Source organism: Neomonachus schauinslandi, chromosome 3 (genome assembly GCF_002201575.2).
Source record: "Neomonachus schauinslandi chromosome 3, ASM220157v2, whole genome shotgun sequence".
In the NCBI taxonomy this organism is placed as follows: Eukaryota; Metazoa; Chordata; class Mammalia; order Carnivora; family Phocidae; genus Neomonachus; species Neomonachus schauinslandi.
The window spans coordinates 83,757,358-83,777,400 of NC_058405.1; positions in this window are offsets into that span (position 1 = coordinate 83,757,358).

The window sequence follows — 20,043 nt, forward strand, 5'->3', positions numbered from 1 at the left end:
CTCTGGAAAGTGGTCCCGTCTGGGGCCAGCACCCAGGCCAAGGTGCCGGGAGACAGCACCAGCTGCCAGTGCCCCTAGGCCCCTCAAGTCTCCAGTCCAGCACTTCGGCTCAGGCCGCCTGCGTAGAGGTGAAGGTTCCTTGTGCCTGCAGCATCTCCGACGCTGCCACCCGCTGGGGCCCCACAGAAGGGGTGCCCTGCCCAGGGCCCAGAGGACAGAGGCAACACACAGGGAGCAAACAGCCCACTCCCCACACAGACCTGCAACGGCCCCTTCCGGAGGAGAACCAGGGATGGCAGAACTGTCCGAGCAATGAGTCTGTGACATTTTTGGGAACTGGAAGTGTTCAACTTGAACCCAGGAGTGTTTAAAGCTTTATTTATTTATAGCTTCTTATTAAAAAAAAAAAATGTTGAGAAGAAATCTTTTGGTTATTCATACAAGACAAACAAGTTGGTGATGGAAAAGCAAGTCATAATCATCTAATTGTTTTTGTCTAGGTCAGGAATGAATGTTAGCAGATGAAATAAACCTTTGACAAGGAGCGCAGGTGTGCTGTGGTCTGTGGTGACAATCATCCGCCCAATGCGGCATGGCCAGACCTTCGGGGTTTGATTGTCAAAGTGAGCATCCGAGCACAGGGCTGGTGGCGGCAGCGGGGGCCTCCCTCGGGTGCAGGCAGCCCAGGAAGGAGGCATTCACACGCTTTCTCACTTATGCAATGCTTTGTGAAAGGCACCTGTTGTGACCACAAAGCCCAGTTTAGTAATCATCTGCTGCAGCACTTGAACACAGGGCCCCAGCTCAAAGTAAGGCTGAGTAATGCAGACACCGTGTGCTTCTCGGTGACCTCTTTCTCCTCAACTTTTAATATGGAAAGACTGCCAACGACAAAGCGAAAGAATAGCTCGTGGTCACCCACCAACCCTTAGCCTAGATTTGCCTGAATTAACATTCTGTCAGGTTTCACTGTCCTGCACTCACACTTGCTCTCTCTGTACACACAGGCACACACGAGTCCACACAAACACGCGTGTACACATTCACACATACACTCAGACGCACAGTTTTCCGAAATATTTGAAAATAAGTTGCAGTCCTTAGAATACTTCTAACCACATCAGCGTGTAGCTCCTGAGAAATGACATTTTGCTATAAAACTCAACCCCATTCTCATCTCCCCAAATTTACCATAAATTCAGCAATATCAGCTAACATACAGTCCGTGTCTACATTTCCCTGTTACCCTACAACGTCTTCAGGCCATACTTGTAAGCCGAGGGCTGTGCTATCCTGCTGCTCTGGTCTCCTTTCCCCTAGCCCACACCCCTTTCCCACCCCGCACTGCCCACTTTTTCCCTTTCTTAGCGCTGACATTTTAACATAGACCAGTTGTCTCTTAAAACATCTGCGTAAGTCGGGTTGTCTTCTCATGATCAGATTCCGTCCAACACTGGGCCACAAATGCCACTCAGGGGAGGTTGTTCTGGCCACTAACTCGGATAGATTTTAGTTCTCTGATGAGACAGGGAGAGCCCTTGCTTAACTTCCCAGTCTTGATGTGACCACAGGGCTGATAAAAGCAGTCAGCTCGTTGCCTTTTCTTCGGGGGAAATGGATCTGTTCTGCTCAGAGCGGGGAGCTAGCCATTGCTGGATGGTGCTAGGGCCAGGGGCCCAAGTGCACCAACTTTGCATTTCCATGCGGGTCCTGGGAGACCCAGCAGGCTGAGTCAGTCCCCAGTGACTTCACATGCAAGACCCCAGGAGAGCTATGTTGGAACTAGTGGTTTGGACCTCAAGCCTTCCTCCCCCTCCCAGATTCTGTATCTGGACACTCCTCCCTCGTCCTGTCCACGTAGGGGGAGGAACTGGGAGGAAGGGCAGGGTGGCCTCATAGAGGAGCCCCTGAACAGCTGAGGGGCGGAGCAGAAGCCTAGGAGAGGGGGGTCACCACTGGTCCCCACAGCAGTCCCAGGGCACAAAGGTGGCCGCTGCCTGGTTGCTAGAGGCCTCCCACATGGGGGGAGAAGGGGAGGGGCAGACACAGCTGACCCTTAAAACCCCAACCTTCAGATCCAAACAGAGTGTTCTTGATCATGTGAATCTGTGAGGGAGCGTCTCTTTAGAAAGAGAGTCCCACAAGGGAGGCCTTCCAGGTGGAACCCCAGTGTGGAAAGACCTGTGTGGCACGCCAGCCACACCCCCATGGCCCCCACACCCCCGGCTTTGGCCTCCCTGAACGTTTCATCTGGAGCCTGCAGCCTGATTCCCCCAACACAGGGTGGAAGTGTCCTCCCCTTTCCCGCGGTGCCACTGCGCTCTGCGGGGCCAGGGTCCTGATGAGACAAAGACAAAGTCAGTCCTGAGGATACCTCCCCTCAAGGATGAGACTTTTCATCCTCCTACTTCTGTTTACGTTAGAGGTGTCTGGGTGGCCCCACCGGTTAAGCGTCCAACTCCTGATTTTGGCTCAGGTCATGATCTCAGGGTGGTGGGATCGAGCCCCGAGTGGGGCTCACGATGGGCATGGAGCCTGCTTAAGATCCTCTCTCTTCTTCTCCCTCTGCCCTTCCCCCCTCCCCCCTTTGCACAGCTCTCTCGCTCTCTCAAAAAAATAAAAATAAAGTTGGAGGCCCCTTTCAAACCTTCCTGAGACTGAGGTGGGGAGGCTCCTGGGTCCTGCCCAGCCCCTCACCCCCTCCCTGCACTCAGCAGTAGCCTCCCCTGTGCCACCCAGCAGGTGGATGCCATCCTCCCACTGTGCTCCCCGCCCCTCCCGCGCTACTGGGCAAACTCGAGTCTGACCGAGCTCCTCTGATCTCTGGGTTTGGACCAGACCCCCTCCCCATCATGGCCAGGCCACCCGGTCCCATCCAGCCCACCACCGCTTCCCCCACTGTCCCCTCTCCAGACCCGACACTCCTACCGGGACCAACAGCTGCCACTTCCTGGGGTGGGCCTGCTACTAACTTGCTCTCCCTGGATCCTCACCCCAAAAACCTTCCAGCAGGCACTTGTCCTCACACAGTGCTCTCTGGTTCCAATTCTGTCTTCCTGGAGGAAAGTAGCCTCTACTCACCCCACCTGGGCATGGTCCCCTTTTTGGTGGCACAGGAAGGAGCCCATCTTCCACCCCCCACACTCCCCGCCCAGAGCACACAGGCTCCCTGGGTGCTGAGGACCAACCCCAAGGGAAGGCAGCCCACAGTCCCCTCCTGGGAACACACACCTGGTCTCGGGGACCTCCAAGCCTGGGTGGCCTCCAGCGGAAGCCGTGTGTATCGATGTCATGGGGACTCTTTGCCCACATCCCCTTCTGGCTGACCAGCCCCCTCCCCACAAGCTCCTGTCTTAGTGCACTGGGGTGGGCACCCAGCCCCCCTGACAAGGCCTAGCTGGAAGGGCTTCACCTCTGTGGCCCAGGAGACCGCCCCCTACGAGGAGCTGGTCTTGGCTCCTCTCCCTGCTGTGGCAAGAAGAAACCTACAGCCTGTTGTCAGATCGGGGTTCGGATTCCGACTAGACCACCGACCTGCCTTCAGCACCTCTCTGTGGAATGAGAAGGAGGAGCCGAACCCGGGCAGGGCACATCGCAGACTGGGTCTTCCTCTCCTGCTCCAGCTCTGACCCCGAACAAGCCTCGGGGGAGGGCACACAGACTCCTGATCCTTCTCACCACCAGCTCGATCACACCCGCTGTGCCGCCCACCATCGAGCAAAGCCACACGGGCCCCAGCCTATGGGCACACCATGGTTCCTCAAAGGACCATGACAATTTTCCAGGTCCCCTGCCTGCCTGCCCTATCCATCCCCACCTGATCAGCACCATCTTGTTTCCCGCTCCTAGAAGTTGGGTGGGTCACCCAGCCCGCCTTCTCTCCCTGCCAAACCAATACAAAGACTCTCCTGGCCCCACACCTGCTGGGCCTCCCACTTCCCTCCAATCCCAGTGCAGCCCACCCAGTCCTGGGGCATCCTCGGCTGTGGCTCTAGGCTCCACGAGGGACCTGGACTCCTGGGCAGGCCCAGGGGAGGAATTTACATGGCACTGCCCACACGTGCCCCAAAACATGCCCTTTGTAAAGAAACTGTTCACATCCTGACTTCAACTCTCCAGTCCCTCTGACATGGGTTTAATTTTTTTTATTTGTTGAAGTTAACAGTCTCTACTAGTTAGAAATGGTGTGTTAGGACTCTCCCTGTCCTCCCCTGCTTCCCCTCCTCTCTGGATGACATCGGGGCCCAGAGGATGCTCCAATCCCCCAGTGATGGGTGGCAGGGTACTCACACATGTACCCCCCCTTCGCTGACCCCCCAGCCACCTTGTCAAGAAGGCCATCAGGTCCTGCTTAGGACCTCCAGCCTCTGTCCTCACCAGCTCCATTGCAGGGTGTCCAGGACAGTGAGGACTCGGGGTCTAACCTCATGTCTTGGGTGAGGCACAGAGATCCCTCCGGAGAGCCAGTCTGTCCCTTCTGATGATCTGCTGATGAGCCCCCACCTCAGCTCTCCCGGCGCTGCCACCCCTCTCCAGCCCCTCCCCATGCTGAGGGGACCCCCATCCCCAGGGCAGGCAGGGTTCTTGTTACCCTCCCACCAGCCACAGGAGGCCTGCTTTCCGTCCGCATTTGCCAACTGCCATTTCTACTCCGCTGCAGCAGCCCCATCCTGCAAATGCACGGCTCCGAGGTCCCAAACAGGCTGGGGGATTGTCCCTCTTCCTGCCTCGCTCTCAGCCCATCCATGTTGTTTCCAGTGCCTGGCCCTGGTGAAGGCGGTGGACACAGAGCACGGAGCCCCAGGGTGCCTTCCCCTTCCTCTCTTCCTGAGTCGTCCCACCCCAGGGCCCCCAGCTTCCCACCCTCCCTCCTGATGAGCTTGTCCTCACCAGCCCCATCCTCCTGCCCCACTCTGTAGCTCATCAGAACCCTGGAGACTTCTCTGTGAAAGGAAGCCTAGGGAAAGAAGCTACTTTTCTTTCTCAAACAAAAAGCCAAGCTTTCAAGACGCAGGCTCTCCAGGACTCGAGGGAGCCAGCCTGGAGCCTTGCGGCTGGGGCCAGGCAGTGCTGCTTTGTTCTCGATGGTGCCCGCCCTTCCCCAGGAGCCATGAGGCCGGATTCAGGGTCCCGGGAGCTCAGGACAGCATTGTTTGTGAGGAGCCAAACATTTCAGCTTAGCAGTTCCACACTGCCATCTCCAGGGAGTGGCCTGCCGTGAGACAGAGCTGCACACACGAGGGCTGCTCTGAGGGGCCCTGGCAAGAAGGGCCTCCAGGGGAACAAGGCTTCCAGAGCAACCAGACCTGCCTGTCTCACTCACATTGTTCTTGCCGAGCACGCTGAGAGGTGTTGCTTGGGAAGTGGCCTGGAGTCCCTGCCTGTTTGCAGCCGGCACTTCATGCAGGAAGTGGATTTTAAACTCGGGCGTCGCAGGAGAGCCTGCCAGCTATCCCTTGATACCTTTCCTCCCCTCCTTCCGTAGCAATAGAACCTTCACGGATCAATGGGACCACAGCCAGCCAGCAACTACACTCCCCAGCCCCTCACAACAAGATGTGGCTACACCACTAAACTCTGGCCAACAGTGTGCAAGAGATGGCACTTGCAGCTTCAGGACACAATCCTGAAAGAGGAGCAGTGGACCTTCCTTCCTTCCTGACAATGGCTAGGATAAGGATATGATGGCTGGAGGTGAAGCAGCCATTTTGGACCATGAAGTAGAAGCCTCATGTTGAGGATGGTTGAGCACCAGGATAGGTCCCTGATGATTGTGGAACCACCCTACCAGCTTTGGGCCGCCTACCTCAAAACACGTAAGAGAGAAATAAACGTGTACCTTGCTTAAGCTACTGCTTGGAGCTTCTGTCTCTCTTAGTAAACTTAATCCTAACGACAATGAGCTACATGGCATGGCCACTAAAGATGGTATTTCTGCAAAGGCAACACAGCTGAAGGCTGCAGCCCAAGTAACAACACCTCCATTCCAGCAATTGCTGGGGAGGTGCTGTTTTAAGACTGCCCACCTGCCGCTCTTGGCTCACACACATGCTGGGGGACGTGGGGAAGGGCTCTTTCCCAGGTATCCTTTTGTCCCTTCTGAATTTTGAAAACATGAATAAATTACCTGATCAAAACACAGATGGCTGAAAATTAAAACTAAAGCAAAATGGAAGACAAGAGGTAAATTCATGACAGTGATTTTCTCAGAGTTCACAGAACACAGAGAGAGTGGGATTCAGTCTAGAGGAATATGGGAACTTCAACTTAATCTAGAACATTTTACATATTATAAGGTGAAAACAAGGTAGATAGAGGAACGGCAACTGTCATTTCTGGGTACGTGGGGGTTTGTCATGTTATGCTTTGTACTTTTCTGTATGGTTTTATGTTTTTCAAAATGAAACCATCATGGTAAAAAGCCTGCATGTGAGGCAAATGCAGACACTCGGGCTGCTATTCAGGCTCCAAGCCCCCAAAACAGGAGGGGACACCAGCCGACAGCCTGGACCAGGGTCTCCCAGGTTCTGATGTGGGGCTCAAGGATGTGGGACTTTGCAAACACCTGTTTCACATCATTTTGCTGGAATAATCAGAGAGTAATCCTGACCAAGTCTTTATTTATTTATTTATTTATTTATTTATTTATTTATTTATTTATTTATTTATTTATTTGAGAGAGAGAGCAAGAGAGTGAAAGAGAGGGTGCCTGGGTGGCTCAGTCGGTTAAGCGACTGCCTTCGGCTCAGGTCATGATCCTGGAGTCCCTGGATCGAGTCCCACATCGGGCTCCCTGCTCAGCAGGGAGTCTGCTTCTCCCTCTGACCCTCCCCCCTCTCATGTGCTCTCTCTCTCTCTCTGTCAAATAATAAATAAAATCTTTAAAAAAAAAAAAAAAAGAGAGTGAAAGAGAGAAAAGCACGTGCGCACGAGTGTGGGGGAAGGGCAGAGAGAGAAGGAGGAGCAGACTCCCTGCTGAGCAGGGAGCCAGATGCAGGACTCCATCCCAGGACCCTGGGATCATGACCTGAGCTGAAGACAGATGCTTAACCAACTGAGCCACCCAGGCGCCCCTGACCAAGTCTTGATTTTCCCTTCATTCTTGAAAGATATTTTCGCTGGGTCTAGGATTCTGAGCTGATAGCTCTTTCTCTTTGCGCTTGAAAAATATTATAACATTACCTCCTGGCCCGTCGACTCCTGATGAGAAACCCACTGTCATTCGAATGGTTTTTTCCCTATAGGTAATGTGTTGGTTTTCTCTGGCTGCTTTTAAGATTTTTTTCGTTGTCTTTAGTTTTAAAAAATTTAATGATGATGTCTCTTGGAGTGAATTTCCTTGTGCTTATCCTGTTGGGCATTCACTCAGCTTCTGGAATCTGCAGTTTTAGGTCTCTTGACAAATTTGCAAGGTTTTACAGCCATTATCTCTTCAAGTATTTAGTGCGCCCCATCTTCTTTCTTCTCTCCTTCCAGAACTCAAATGACATTAATGTAAGATCTTCTGTTATAGTCCCTTAGGTCCTGAGGCTCTGTTATTTTTTTTTCCCCAGTCTGCTTTTTCTCTCTGTTGTTCAGATTGGGTCATTTCTATTGTCTGTCTTCCCATTCACTGATTCTTTCCTCTGTCTCTTCCATTCTGCTACTGAGTCCATCCACTGAGCTCTGTATTTTGGTTATTGTATCTTCAGTTCTGAAATTTCCACTTGGTTCTTCTTTATATCTTGTGTTCTTTGTCAAGACTTTGTTTTTTAATGTCTTTCAAGAGAGTCTGTAACTGTTCACTGAGCATTTTTGTCATAGTTTCTTAAAAAAATCTTGACAAGTAATCTCTGTCATCTTGGTGTTGCCATCTACTAATAGTCTTTTTTCACTCAGCTTAAGATTTTCCTGGTTCTTGGTATGACAAATGATTTTCTATTGAAACCTGGACATTTTTATATTATAAAACTCCGGACCTTATTTTAACTTTCTGTTCTAGCTGGTTTTCACAAACACTGCACTAGCAGGGAAATAAGGGGTGCTGCCTCATTACTGCCAGGTATAGGTAGAAATTCAGTTTCCCCATTTGGCCTCTCTTGACACGTGATGAGGAGGCTCCTCATTACTAACACTCTCAGGGTGCTTTTAACAGCCAATGGTGATAAAATCCTGGCTCCCTATTTGGCTTTCTCTGACCCCACTCTGGTAGGGACGTTGGGGCCTTGTTATAGTCTAGGATCCTCACTTGGCCTTTGCCGTTGGAGGTAGGCATGGGGCCACAGATTTTCCTGTTGTGTTTGGCTGGAGTAGAGTGGCTAATGCCTGAGTTTTCTGTTCTTCTGGGCTGCTCTTTTACTGGTCTTTTGGCTAAGAGAGATTTGTTGTCCATGCCCATTGGCGTTTCTGGGATGCTGGCTGTTTCTGATCCAATTCTGGGACACAGGAGGCAAAAACAAAACCTAGGGACTCACTACCATTTCATTCCTTAGGCCTCAAGATCCCTAGCTGGTCCATCTTCCTTTCTCTGCTTTCAGGGTCTAGATATGATAGATAGATGATAGGTAGATAGATAATAGGGGCGCCTGGGTGCCTCTTGATTTTGGCTCAGGTCTGATTTCAGGGTCATAAGATCAAGCCCCATGTCAGGCTCCCCACTCAGCAGGGAGTCTGCTTGGGATTCTCTCTGTACCTCTGCCTCTGGCCCCCACTCCCCTTGCTCATGCATGCTCGCTTGCTCTCTCTCCCTCAAATAAATAAATCTTTTTTTTAAAGATAGATGATATAAATCATAGATAGATTATATATTGTATATAAAATATCTCTATCTCTATAAAATATTTAGGGTTTTTAGTTTCTCTTGGCAGAAGGAATGGGGAGAAATATGTCTGCTCCATAGTCCCAGAAACAGAAGTTCCCTATCTAGAAGTATTTTATTTTAACCAAGCTGCCTTTGGACATGGTTGTTCTCAACCCAGGACTGGCATCAACCTTTCCTTCAATCAACTTAAGGGAGGCTCCATGCCGATAGACCTCAGGCATGGTCATGGGGAAAGTTGGGGTGAGAACAAAACGATGACCATATCAAGCCCTCAGTGCCCCCCCCCACCCTGGCAGCAAGCATCGGCTGGAACAGCCTGGCCTCTGGCCCCAGCCCTCCTGACATTGCTTCTGACTTCCCGGCCAGAGGGAGGACTGAGAGGCCTCACAGGCCAGCACCATCTGTCTGAGGGCCTGGCGAGAAGCCAGACCACCACCGTCCTTTCCCCTGGTTCTTGTTTCAGCTCCTTTAAGGGACCTGGTTCTTGGAAGGCCACACTGTGAGCTATATGCAGCCAGCTTCTCAAGTGGGGGCTTGGCCTCCCTTCGGGGCTGGGCCACTGTGGGGCTGTAAGGCCTCATCAGACAGGGTAGAGTGAGGGGAAGGCACTGAGTCAGGTCGTGGGGTGCTGAGGGCTCATGCGGCAGCCCCACCTCTGCTCCCATCCCGGCAGATCAGGAAGGAAGGGGCTCTGGGGGTGTGCCCCACTGCCCTCAGGCAATCCTACACACTCACCTGTGGCCATCCCTGGGGCCCTAAGCTTCCCGGCCTAGTAACCTGTGCAGAAACCAGAGCTCCATCCTGTACTTAGCAGCTTTGGGGCAGACTCTTATTTCACTGAGCTTGCGTTTCTCTATAAAAGGACCATCAGATTCGACTTCAGAAGCAAGCAGCCGGCAGCTGCTACTTGCCTGTGACATGGCGTCTCTAGCAGGAGAAGGAAGGGACAGACGTCCTGGGGTCCCAGGGGCAGTGACCTCTACATGCCCTCCCTCACTTCCCCATTCACATACTGGAGCTTCCTGGGATCACCTCCCAGAGCCGCTGCTTGCAGTTGAATCCCTGATCCAGGTCTGCTTCTGGGGAACACAAACCTGAAGACCCTGAGTCCAGGGCAGCCAGAAACCCTCCTTCCATGTTGCCTCTCCCTTGATGGGGCCCCAACGGGGCGAAGGGGAGGAAAGCCAGCCCACCTCACGCACTCAGCCTGGGGGTCAGGCCTGCAGGGCAGCCAGAGGTCTGGTGCTGCCAACACTGACCTCCACGTGCTAGTCCAGAAAGAGCCTCTGGGACCATTCTGCTCATAGCCATGTTTCAAAAGTTTTCTCTCCATCCCAGCTTATTCAGGCCATATCTCAGGAAGGAAAGAAAGGGTAGAGGGTGACAGATGGGGCAAAACAAGCCTGGTTATGCCCACTAGAAAAAGCTACTCCCCGGCCAGCCCAGCCAGGGCAGATGTCCCTCATGGAAGGGCGAGCCACAGCCATGGAGTCTATGCTATGCACGTGCAGTGCTAGATCTGGTACATGTTCTATGTGTTATATGCTATGCGTTATGTGCTACGTGTTACTTGCTGTGCGTATGATGCATACATGTTAGATGCAATGTACATTATGTGCTATAAATGCCTGCATAGTATGTGTCACATGCTCCGTGCGCTATATGTTGTGTATGTGGAATGCTATGTGTATTGTATGTGATGCGTGTTATATACCGTGTGTAGCATATAGCACGTACTCTCTTATGTGTCACATGCTATACATACTATATGCTATGTACATTACATGCTGTAATATTATTCACTGTTACATACTATACATGTGCACACGCTATATGTCACGTGCTATGCGTATCTTACACTGTGTGTGTTACATGTTATGTGTGTTGCATGCTATAAGTTATATGTCATATGTGTTACATGCAACTCTTTGCAGACACTGGCCAGTTGAGTCCAGTCCCAGGAGGAGATGGTGGTTGTGGCAGGCTGAGCCCTCTCCAGCTCTGAGCTCCCTCTACTCCCAACTATACCCACCAAGGTGCTGCTGCAAGATCCCAGCCAGGCCCAGAGCCTTTTAGCTGTGCTAAATGGTGACAGCATGGCCCACAGCAAAGGACTTTTGTTCTTTTTTATATCGGTGACATTTGAATGTTCCGTAATCTCTTTACCCACTTTGCTGTTGTCGGACATTGGGCTGTTTCAAATTTTTAGCTATTTATAAAATAGTTGTTATTAAGTTGCTTATGTTTTAATTTCTCTTGGGTAAATACCAAAGAGTAGAATTTCTGGGCCATATAAAAGGACATTTTGACTTTATAATAAATTTGCCCTGTTTCAAAGTGTTTGAACTAATTTACCATCACATGCTGTTTCCCATTGTTCCCTAACCTGGCCAACCTTTGTTCATCAATCTGTTCCATTTTAGTCATTCTACTGGTTAAATAAAGGCATCTCAGGTGGTTTTTAATTTTTATTACCCAGATAACTGATGATGTTAAGTATCTTTTCATATGCTTATGGGCCATCTGGATATCTTCTTTTGTGAAATGTGTCTTTTGCTCATTTTTTAAAAACTGGGTTGTTTGTCTTTTTCTTATTAATTTATAGGAACTCTTTATATATTCTTGATAGAAATCCTTTGTCAGATGTATGTATTCTGAATGTCTTCTCCCAGTCTTTGGCTTGGCTGTTTATTCTCTTGATGAACTCTTGATGAAAAGAAGTTCTCAATTTTAATAAAACCTAAATTATTAATTTTTTGTTTCTTTTGGCTAGTATTTTGGGTCTTTTTGTCCAAATAAATATAAGCATGAATGATATATAATACTTCCAGGAAGCCTCTTTAAAAGGGATAGGGCATGCTCTTCACCTTTCTTTTTCCTATCCTGCTGCCTGGAGCACATATGTGATGGTTAGTGCACTAGCATCCATCTTAGACAATGAGGTGGTCTTGGGAATGGAAGCCACATGATAAAGGAGCCTGGGACATCATGAGGACACCAACTAGCCCTAAAACTATCTACTTCCAGACTTCCTTTGTACGAGACAAAAACGCACTTCTGTCTTGCAAAAGCCTCTTTTGACCGATACATAAAGAAAGATCAATTAGCAAACCCACTAGTTATTCGTCTGCTTTCACTTTAGTTTCAGAATTTCTCTAAATCAGCAAGTCTTCATCCTCATCATCCATCAGAGTCACATAGTAAGCTTATATCAGTGGGAATGCCCATGATTCAGTTTAGGCCTGAGTGGGAGGCCCAGGCACCCTGTTTTTCAAACAGGATGTAAATCTCACCAGGGGGTGTCTCCATGGGCTGTCAAGGTTGTGAAAATTGGTGCTTGAAATCCGTGCTTTATTCTTGGCTTGAAAGTGTGAGCATTATGATCAGCTGCGCTTTGGCCTCTGGTGAGAAATGGACCAATACTTCACAAGTTATATGAAGTAGAATTGAACTCTTAAGTTCTAACATGTGCTTTGAAATACAGGCAAAGCCTGCCAGCCGGCCAAACAAAGTAGCTTATTTAGAGAGTATATGCAGTGGGGAGCAGTGGAGCACCCAGGTCAGGAACCCGAAGGTCTTGGCTCCCAGAGGAAAGACTTTGGGCCAATTATGTGAGCCTCAGTTTCTCCTGTGAATTGTGAATCTATTAGAAATAATAACTGCCTGGTGCCCAGATTATTGGGAGGAAAAAATAAGACAGATGATGGACTTCAAAGGGCCAATACGCAGGCATGTTCCTGACATCTCTGTACTGCGGGCAAGGAGGGATTCTGTTCAGCCATACAGCATGTTGATGGACCCCGTGCACAGTCGTGCTCCCTTCAGAACTTGGTGTGGGGCCACCAGATCTAGGCCCAGCTCCCCTGGCACCTGGAACAATGGTCTCTATCATCTTTTGGACTCAGAGAATCAAGTGAAAGCTGTTGATCTTCTCCCTAGAAAATGCAAAAGGCACAGACGTGCATCTCCACAAAATATGCACACAACCTCAGTGCTCAACGTCACCAGGAAGCCCACCATGGACTTAAAGTGAGAACACATGTTCTATCATGTCACCTCCACTCAGGACCAGAGAGAGAGAGTGGCCACTCCAGGCGGTGCGACAAGCTGTTCACAAAGGTGAGGGAGAGAATAAACCAATGAGTGGTAAGTCCTCAGAACGGGGATTGCTCATGGATACCTTGGGGCAGGTGTCCCTCAGCCTCACCTCTAACAGGAGGCAGCTCTCCACCTTTGGTGCCTATTATAGACTGAATTATGTGCCCCTCCAAATTCATATGTAGAAACCCTAACTCCCGGGGCGCCTGGGTGGCTCAGTTGGTTAAGCGACTGCCTTCGGCTCAGGTCATGATCCTGGAGTCCCGGGATCGAGTCCCACATCGGGCTCCCTGCTCAGCAGGGAGTCTGCTCCTCCCTCTGACCCTCCCCCCTCTCATGCTCTCTCTATCTCAGTCTCTCTCTCAAATAAATAAATAAAAAATCTTTAAAAAAAAAAAAAAAAAGAAAAGAAACCCTAACTCCCAAGTGACTGTATTTGGAAATAGGGCCTTCACAGAGGTAATTTAAGGTCAAATGAGGTCATAAGGGTGGGGCCCTAATCCAGGAGGACTGGTGTTCTTACAAGAAGAGGAGGTGACATGGAGTGCCTGGGTGGCTCAGTTGGCTAAGTGTCTGACTCTTGATTTTGGCTCAGGCCATGATCTCAGGGTTGTGAGATCTAAGCCCCCATTGGGCTCTGAGCTGGGCATGGAGCCTGCTTAAGATTCTCTCTCTCTCTCCTTCTCTCTCTCTGCTCCCCCTGCATCTCCCCATCTCTAAAAAGAAGAAGGAGGAGGAGGAGAGGAAGAAGGAGAGAAGGAAGAAGAAGAGGGAAGAGGAGGAGGAGGTAACACCAGGGATGTGTGACCACAGAGAAAAGACCAAATGAGAATACACTCAGAAGGTGGCCATCTACAAGCCAAGGAGAGAGGCCTCAGAAGAAACAACCCTGCCAACACTTGATCTTGGACTTCTGGCCTCCAGAATTATGAAAAATAAATTTCTGTTGTTTAAGCTGCCCAATCTGTGGTATTTGTTCTGGCGGCCGAGCAGACTGAGACAGTGCCCACGCAGCCTGGGGTTTGCTCCGGACGTTGGGATGGGGCTGGAGCGCGGGCAAGTGAAGGGTCCACAGAGCACAGCTTCACTGGCCCAGCTCCCTCCAGCACTGCCAGCCCCAAACCATGCCCCTCTCCCCCCACTCCATTCACAACACCTGCTCATCTCCCAACCCTCTGGGTCCAATCCGGGTGCCATCATTTCTTCTCCAGTTTTATTCCATTTTTTTAAGATTTTATGTATTTATTTGACAGAGAGAGAGAGAGCGAGCACAAGCAGGGGGAATGGCAGGCAGAGGGAGAGGGAGAAGCAGGCTCCCTGCTGAGCAGGGAGCCCGATGCGTGGCCCAATCCCAGGATCCCAGGATCATGACCTGAACCAAAGGCAAACACTTAACTGACTGAGCCACCCAGGCGCCCCTTCTCTGGTTTTATTTTTTTTTTTAAAGATTTTATTTATTTATTTGAGAGAGAGAGAATGAGAGACAGAGAGCATGAGAGGGAGGAGGGTCAGAGGGAGAAGCAGACTCCCCGCCGAGCAGGGAGCCCGATGCGGGAGTCGATCCCGGGACTCCAGGATCATGACCTGAGCCGAAGGCAGTCGCTTAACCAACTGAGCCACCCAGGCACCCCCCTTCTCTGGTTTTAGAAGGTAGATTTACTTAACAGCTTTCACCGAGAAAGAAATTATAATCCCATTGTGGAAATAAACAAAGACCACCCAAATGAGAACAGGCAAAGACGATTTACTCAGAGTTTGCTACGCATTTTGGCTCTGCCAGCCACCATCACATGCGTTTGGGCAGAGACTCAAAGGCAGCCAGAGAAGGACGTGAGAAAGATTTATAGTGGAGCCAACATCAGGCTTCAGGTGCACCCTGGCGCAAAAGCTGAGGGTTGAATCTGGGTAGTGGGGGTATGGGTGTTAGTTGAACTATTTTTTCAACTTCTCTAACTTTATACACATTAGAACATCTTCAGAAGTTGGGGGAAAATGCTGGATCTGCAGTTTTACTGAAACAGAACACTGACCAGCAGTTGCAGAACGTGAGTCACCAGCTTGAATCGAAAAACCTACAACATTTGTATTTCCGTGTTTACATCTTTGTTTTTACAGAGAAGTGCCCAAGCATCAGGGAGCGTCATCTGTGGCCTGTCCACGCTGAGGGCCCTACCACTGCACTGCACAGGGCCACCCTGCTTCCCGGCCCCTACATATTCCCACACACTCTACCAAAACCCACAGGCAGCTTCCTGTGCTGAGGCCAGTGCTCAGCGCTCAGGCTTCCTGGCCCTGGGCCCCCTCCCCACACACATACTCGCCCTCCCTTTTGGGTGGAACTGGCCTCCACTCCTACGAAAGGCGCTCACTCCATCTCCAGCCACAGCCGCCCCACCGCACTCCAGAGCAGCCAACTCACCCCTCACGTCCCCCCCACCACAGAGCTCCTTGGCCCCAGGTCAGGATGGCCACACAGGGCCAAGTGCTAATGAAGCATCTTGATTGGTGTTTCTCTCTAAGTGAATTAATCAATCAAACAATCTGCGTCTAACTTCGAAGCACATGTAATCCCTCTCAGCCCCAACACCAGTCCCCTGGTCCCCCAAGCCATGTCACAAGCCTCCTCCTTGGGCTCTGGCTACCCTCTGGAACCCTCCCTCTGTCCTCCACACAACAGCCAGAACAGCCCTGTCAAAACTGAGCCATGCTGGTGATTTCTCTGCTCAAGAGCCTCCAAGGGCTCTCAGAGGAAAAGCAAAGTATTAAGCATGGCTCTCAAAGCCATATGTCAGCAAACAACAGCCCAGGAGCCAAATCTGGCCCTCAGCCTGTTTTTATAAATGGAACACAGCCGCACACACTCGCTCACGATTATCTGTGGCTGCTCTCCTGTTACCACAGTTCATCTGGGGCTGCCCTAGATGTCGCCGGGAAGACACTCAAGTGGTCCCACGGATGAGCCCACTTAGAAAGCAGCCAAAGCCCACAGCCAACAGCCAGCACCACCTTGGAATGTGGGTGTTCCACCGGCGAGCCTTCAGATGCACGGGGCCCCAGCTGACATCTGACAGCAAGTGCAAACTGCCCAGCTGAGCCTTTCCGCAGAGCCTGACCCCACAGACTTGCTGAGCATAATACGTGGTTGTTGTGTGCCAATGCCACGACATCCACAACTGAGCTGCTTGTGATCCCGTTCCGCCTTCTTTGTACGGTAAATACACCTTCAATTACATAAAAACATCTGTTTTTCCTTGATAATACATATGGACAGCTATACATATGTATAGATAGCGGGTTTTGGTTAGTTTGCTTCACCAAGTGGGATCTTGTTTCACACATCGTGCATCTTGATTTTCTCACTCAATATCTTCCACAAATCCCTCAGGAATCTCCCGCCCCACCTGCTTAACGTTCCAGGTGCAGGTGACTGTAATGTGCTCGGCCATCTCTGGCAGACGGGCAGTCCCTTTGCTCTACTTTGGGGATAATGGTGCCCTCCCTGTGCACCCAGCTTCATCCATGGCACTTTATTCTGTTGCCATGGCTGGGCCGGAAGACAGATGGACTTTTAATTTTAACACATGCTACCTAAATGCTTTCCACATAGCCTGATGTCTAACCTCTGGAAGGCGGAGCTCTTCCTCGCTGTGGACACAGGGCCCCCAGGTGTAGAGGGCTGTCACCAGCTACACGGGGTCAGCATGCTCCAGCTCCGAACATATTCAGCACGGCTCTGTGTGGACCCTCAGACAAATCCATGTCCCATGGCTTCTCAGACCCAGCTAAACTTCCTCAGCTGATCGGCACCGCTAAGTGTAGATAAAAATCACAACCCAATTCCCCTGTGGAGAAGAAACACTGCCTATCAGTGCCTGGTGGACAAGAACCCTGGGGCCGCCACCCCTGCTCCCTACTCCCCACCCCACCCCCATATCCAGGCCCCTCTGGTGTCCTCTTGTGCAGAGGGAACTGCCAACCCACATACACCTGTGTCCACTCCTCCAGAGAATGACGTTAATTTTCAGAGGCAGAAAATTAAACCATCTAAACCAGAGGTTTCCGGGTCTCTCATATCACAGAGCCCTTGGGGTCTCCAAAACACCTAACAAGTATGTATATGCTAATAACTTAGTAGCCGTTTCAAAGCCAAAGACATAAGCTGAGACAGAACTACTTTATTTCACTCTGAAATAACTGCCCGTTAGCTCCTAGCCGGATATGTGTGCCCGTCAGGTACCGCACAGCTCCTCAAGCGTCACAACTGGATGAGACGCCCCCTGCCCCACGGTGATCTCCACGTGCTGCTAAAACCCACCTTTACCAGGGTGGGGTCTCCCAAAGGGCTGGGGTGTCATGTAGTGTGGAGACTGTCACAACAGTCCCACTGTGTTTAGCAGAGGGACCTGCATCCCCTGCAGCTAAGCGCCCGCGAGCCCAGAGGCTCCCACCTCCCACCAGGCTCAGGAACTCCCCACCCATCACCCCTCCACCTGCCCTTCACCAGAACCCAGAGCCCGCAAAATCAGGAAAGCTCTGCAAGCAGCGGTGGGTCCTGGGCCAGGGCATCCGCTACTGAGGCAGCAGCCTGGCTCTGGGTGGTCATAGCATAGAGCACGCGTGCCAGGGTTCCTGCTCCCAGGACCCCACGTGTGCATGAGAACGTCCCCGGATGCTTGCATGGCCATCACCCCACAGGAGAGCGCGGGCAACGGCGCCGGGACAGCACCACTCTAAGGCAGGAAAGGGACCCCGGTGGTGGGACGCAAGCTGGCAGCACTCCTGCTGCTCATGGTCCTCCCACCGCTGGGAACCAGACTCTGATGGACTTCGGGGACAAGAGGCAGCCCCGTTCTGCGCCACTTGACACAGAAACCAAGACCAGACTCCTTCTGGCAACCAGCCAGCTGCGGTCCATCGTGTGGTTCCCACACACCAGGGCTGGACCAGGGTCTGTCCGTCTCTGCAGTCCCAGGGAGCCCGCCAGGGCTCAGCTGTGTTCTTGAACACAACTGGGGGCACAGTAGATGCTCTATATAAAGACATTTACAAGAAGAGACTGCACAGAAAGAAGACAGGAAAAAATACACAAACAATATTCACAGTATTTTTGAAGTGAAAATATAGGCTATTTATTTTGTTTTCCTGCATTTTTCAGATTTTCTAAACTATATAGGTATCATCAGAATAAACTTTTTAAAGCAAGGGTTGACTCTCAAAACCCTGAATTCCTCTCCATCTAAGAGGGCTAAAGTCTGAAAAGGGGGATCTCAAACTCACATGCCTCGAGGTGCCTGGCGAGTTGAGGAAATGAGAGCAGAGGTGGGCATGAGGCAATAGGGAGCAGTGGGGACTGCAGAGAACTGGCTGCTCTGAGAGAAGCAGGCTACCCCCATCTCCAGCTGTTGCCTCGACCATCTTAAAGCATCATAAAAGCTCTGAAGGCAGGCCTATTCTGCAGACAGAAACAGGGGAGGCAGAGCCCAAGATGACACAGCAAGAAGCCGCGGCTAGGGGCTCGCGGGAGGACGCAGAATATGCAGGAACGCGGGGCGCGGGCGCCACCTGCCGGCCGCGGAAGGCCCGCCGGCTGTGGCCGCGCCTGCCCGCGCCACGCCCGCCTCCGGGCTGAGCAGCATGGCCGCGCGCGGGAGCCACCGACAGGGATGTCCAAGGGCCTCCTTTCAGCCGCTCCACACAGCGGCTGCCCAGCCTCACCGAGGCGTTGCCAGGGGGTGCGCGAGCGGCGAAAGCACTCGAGGGTGTGAAAATCTCCAAGCATCAATATGGAAAGCACACCAGGGAAACTTAAGCGGGCACACGGAGCAGAATCTTTCCGGCCTTCGCGTAGGGGAAAAGATGGCTATTTAGAAATTGTCTACATTAAAATTAAGAAGTTCTGGTCTTTAAAAGGCACCATAAAGAAAACAAACGGGGTGGGGGGAAAACGATACTTGTGCAATACATATACTTGAGAAATGACTCACACTCAGAATATATATATATATTCTTAAGTCTGAACCAAAAAGAAAAAAACACAACTGAATGGCTTAAAATCTAAAACTTGCTACTTGCTAGGAAAGGAGCCAGGAGGGTCAGTAAATGTGGGAGAAGATGTCCGACTTTGTTTTCAAGGAAGCATCCATTAAAACTGATAATGCAATTTGCCACTCACTAAATTAGCAAAAATTAAAATCTCTGTTGGTATAGAGTGTTAGGAAAGAGTTAGAAAAAAAAACAACTTTCATACACAGCTAGTGGAAACCTCAAATGGAGCAATCACTGGAACTCCACTTGGCATTTAAGAGGTGGAAATCTAACAGAGGGGCTTTCCTATGGCCCAGGACACCTGTCCTTCATGTATATACTCAAGAGAAATGCAAACATGAGTGCACTGGGACCCATGTAAAGAATGTTTGTAATAGCGGAAAAAAAAAAAAAAACTGAAAACAACCCACACGGTCATTTACTGGAGAGGGAAAGGGTGAGCCAACTGGCATGTCCCCATGTGGACTAGTAGACAGCAAGGAAAAGGAACGGCTGCACACATATGCATGAACCCCAAAATCGAATGTCCACATACTTGACACATGCATAGGATTTACATAAAGCTCATTTACATAAAGTTCAAAAAACCAGTAAAACTAAATAAAGACAGTGTTTTTCCATCTATATTTCATTACCACCTTCCAAAGGAGACTTTTTAGAGATTTTTTTCCTTAAAATGCCAACCTCCCATGAAATTTTAATTCCACAGATACACCATATATCTGTTCGTAAATTGTGGCTCTTCAGGGCACCACAAATCACTGTGTTATCTAAGTATTTTTTTGCCTGTCCCCAACCAAGAACCAATTTTCACCTCCATGAAATAATACTGCCTCCTTGAAAATTCGTGGGTTAAACCATGTGAAATCGTGTAGATTCAATTTCATGTGGTTCGACTAGTACATTGCTTTAAAGTACATATGCTAGGGGCGCCTGGGTGGCTCAGTTGGTTGAGCGACTGCCTTCGGCTCAGGTCATGATCCTGGAGTCCCGGGATCGAGTCCCGCATCGGGCTCCCTGCTCGGCAGGGAGTCTGCTTCTCCCTCTGACCCTCCTCCCTCTCATGCTCTCTGTCTCTCATTCTCTCTGTCTCAAATAAA